This window comes from Manacus vitellinus, unplaced genomic scaffold, assembly GCF_001715985.3.
Source record: "Manacus vitellinus isolate BGI_N305 unplaced genomic scaffold, ASM171598v3 scaffold_12_pilon, whole genome shotgun sequence".
Taxonomy (NCBI): domain Eukaryota; kingdom Metazoa; phylum Chordata; class Aves; order Passeriformes; family Pipridae; genus Manacus; species Manacus vitellinus.
In genome coordinates, this window is record NW_021938949.1 from 13,070,381 (window position 1) to 13,074,249 (window position 3,869).

Genomic DNA, 3,869 nt, shown 5'->3' on the forward strand with positions numbered 1-3,869 from the left:
GCATCTGTTCTGTGGCCCAGGCCCACAGATTTTTAGGACTGGCTGCCCAAAGGGTTGCAGTGTTTACTCCTTATTATAACATACAATTTTGCCCAAATTGTTATTTTGTAGAATGTAAGCTTTACGTTGGAACAAATATGTCCTCTATGATAGGGTTCTGGTTTTCCTGAGTTTTAGACAAAGCAGACAAATAACTGGTGGGGATGGTGTGGTGGATGTAGAGCAGGGAAATGAGTGGGTGCTTGGAGTCATTTCCAGGGAAATTAGAAAGGTGGGGTTGGGATATTTTTTTCTGTGTCATTTTGTTTGGGTTTTTTTGTTGTTTAAGGGATTCTCACCAGTATTTCCCCAAAACAAACTGTATTTAGGAACTATATTTTAACTGTCCCATGTCAGTACTAAAGCAATAGATCCTGAGCAGCAGAACAATGCTGAGACACTGGGTGACAATTTTGGGGGCTTCCTGTCCTCCTGCAGGTTGAGCTACCCTTAATGGTAATGGGCAGCATCTCCTTGCAGTGCTGGCTCCAAGCTATTTATAGCACATTTTAAGAAGCTGAATGAGTACAAAACAAATTAGTGGGAGGTTTCTGATTACAGTTTCTTAGTAATTAAACTAATTATTTATTTTGATATGAGGAGAACAGTTTATAAAACTAAACTCCCAGTGCTGGATACAGATTGCAAAAGACATTAAGAATTAATAACTGATAATACCTTGTGAGGGAGACAGACAGCAGAAAAAATATTTAGACTTTGTCATTGAAGGCTTTGATATTTATTTTCCTACAAAACAACTATGATGATTATGCAGTTTTTATATAATCTGTATAATCACATAATCTATTATAATAGACTAATAGAGTAATCTATTATAATAGATTATATGATTAACTATAATCAGTTAATGGAAAATGTGCCAGCAAAAATACTGTTCCCAGCACCTTTGTGTAACTTGAAACGTGTGGGATGCTCGTGACCTCCTGCACTTGTAATTTCTTGAAAACAATGGAATTTAAACACCTCATGAGATCTCCTCATTAAGAAATACAATTGGTTTGTGTATGAGAATGGTAAAAAACCCTTTTAGAAAGAACAGCAAGGCTTCCTGAGGCAGCAGGTGGTGCTTTCCTGACTGGGACCACTCCCAGAGCTCTTTCCCTCCTGTTTTGTGGACGTGTGATCCAGGGAGAGAAGGGATGTTGAAATAAAGGTGCTTAAACTTGCACATGCAGCTCTGGCCATTAACTGAAAGCCATCACATCTTGAGGAGCTAAGAAAAGCTTCCTTGCTCTGTCCTTGATTGCAGTTTCATTTAAAAACTGCTCCATTGGCACTAAACTTCCTTGCTAAGATAGTGAATAGTATCTGTTGTGTCATGGCTCCTGTTCCAGAATATTATCTGTGTGTTTACTGGCATCTTTCAGCTCTGGGTAGCAGAAGCATCCATTTGATTATAAACAGATTATCTTTGTGAATAAAGGAAAAGGGAAAAAAATTAGGAACACATTAATTTTTTGTGAAAGGTTGTATTTCCTATAACATTTTACTCTTTGCAATGGGTTCAATGCAAACATAATTAATTTTGCAGATGCACAGTCATATTTTTTTTGAGATGCACAATTATGATACATAACTACATTAATCATTAGCATCTAATGCAGTCTATGATGTTTTGTGGGTTTCAAAAAAATTTTTAAGCCATGCTTTCAAACACTAAGGCTACAGAAACATTTTTTCATGTTAAATATGTGTATGATTTCCTGTAGGGATATTTTCCCTGTGCAGTCATAGTGCTCTAGTAGTTCAGAACTAGAAACATGGGAATAAGCAGAGTTTCTGATGATCTCCAAGAGACATGTATGCCTTACAGAAACTTCTGGGTGTTTGCTTGGATTTTTACCTCCTGTTTCATAAGCCATCAGGGGTGACCTTTTCCACCTCACTTTATTGCCCAGGCTGCTCCCGTGCTATCTCCACAAACTGTGGTCACATGGGAATTTTTCGAAAGGATAAATTTGCCTGTTTTGCTCCTGTGGCCCAAGCATTGGGAAACATGAATTGCATTTCCCATCCTGCCCACTGCCCACGGAGTGGGTGACTGCAGTCCTGACTCAGCGCCCTCGAGCACAGCCAGGCTCGCTGCCATGAGCACCCCGAGCTGGCACAGCAGCGGTTCCATGGCTTTTCTTACTGCTCTTGCTGAGCTCTGTGCCATGCAAGGGATGAAGTCTGGAGGGTGATCAAAATGCTGGAGGACTCACGGGGCCATGCTGAGGTCAGGACGTAGAACTGGGGCAGGGAGCTTGGTGGGGCCTTAAGTTGGCCCCATTATGCAAGCACCTTACCTTGTGGGCTGTAATGGTGCCACTGCCTTCCCCAGACCCTGCTTCATTCTGTGCCCAGAATCTGCTCTAGGACTGGACTGGGGCCCTTGTCCTCAGCATCCTGTTATTTGCACGATCTGGTGTGGTGAATTTCCTAGGTGTGTAGGAATGTGTAAAAAAAAGAAGTGCAAGAAGACAAAAGAGAATCTCTTAATTGAGGCAGCAGAATGCTATTCTGGAAAAGTGGATTTTGTCCTTCCAGCTGTCACAAAGGTTCAGCACGAGGTTAATTTAATCACTTTAAAATGATGCCTGTTGATGTTTACTAATAGTTTGCTCCCTGCCTGCTGAGTGTCCTGGGGTTGGAGTACCAAGCTGCTGCAATACTCAGTTGAGAGCCAGGCTTTGAGTAGTTGAAGTTCCACATAATTTTAAGCAGTTAAAATTGGGTTCTACCATGTCACTATGGGAACAAAATAAGTACATTAAGATACTGTACTGATGAACTCTTCAGAAAACCTATGAGGAAATGGGCTGTAAATTACTACAACTGGTCTTTAATACTGCTTAATAAATAGGACATATGAGACAAAAAAATTAATTAAATATTTGCAAAGTGAGTAATTGGCTGTGCTCAGGTATGAGGCAGGGGTCCTTTAATTATGTTCTCTCATCATAACTTATTTATAAAGACTGACTCATTTTTTCAGGAGAACTCAGGGTTTTGTAGGCAATCTCAGTTCTCACAGTTCCTGCCCTTGAACGGCTCTGGAGCTCGAGTGCTCTGCGATAGCTCGCTCCGGTACCCGGAGAGGAGCAGGGCTGAAGGTACTGGCTTTGCAGATTGTTCCTGCACGTGCGAGCTGCAGTCTGCTTTCGAACCCCGACCTTGGTCGGCACAGCTGCGCATCGCTGAGGAACTTTCAGCAGCGCTGTGAGACCCCCAGCCCGGAGGTGCAGCTGCAGCCGCCGCTGGGAGCGGCACGTCGGGCTCTCCTTCGGGCGAGTTCCACCCAGCCGTGCCCGAGCGCGGGGACACCTGTCACGGGGACTGTGCTCTCCGGCGTGGGAAGACAGGCACGTCCCGTGATCGCTGCTCCCAGAGCTCCTTCCTCTGCCCCTTCTCCCCTGCCCCCCGGCGCGGCCGAGCCCCTCCTCCCCGGGCACGGGAGCGGCGGGACGGGCGCTTCCCCGGCGCTCAGGACCGTGCCCGGCTGTACTCAACGGGCCGCGGGCAGCAGCAGGAGCAGCAGCAGGAGCGGGGGCAGCGGTGCATGGGCTGCGGGGTGCGGGCTGCTGGGTCCGGCGGCGCGCTCGGGCAGGAGCGTGGAGGTGTGAGCGGAGCGGCGGCGGGCCGGCTATAAAAGGCTGCTTTCTGCCCCGAGCCGGGTCCCCCCGAACCCGAGCCCCAGACCAAGCCGTGCTGTCCATCTGGCCAGAAGGGAGGAGCTGCCGCTGGAAGAGCCGGGGAGAGATGGGACCTGTCACTCGGCAGCGGAGCGCGGTGCGGGCACAGCGGCAAGGAGCCCTGGAGTCTCTGAG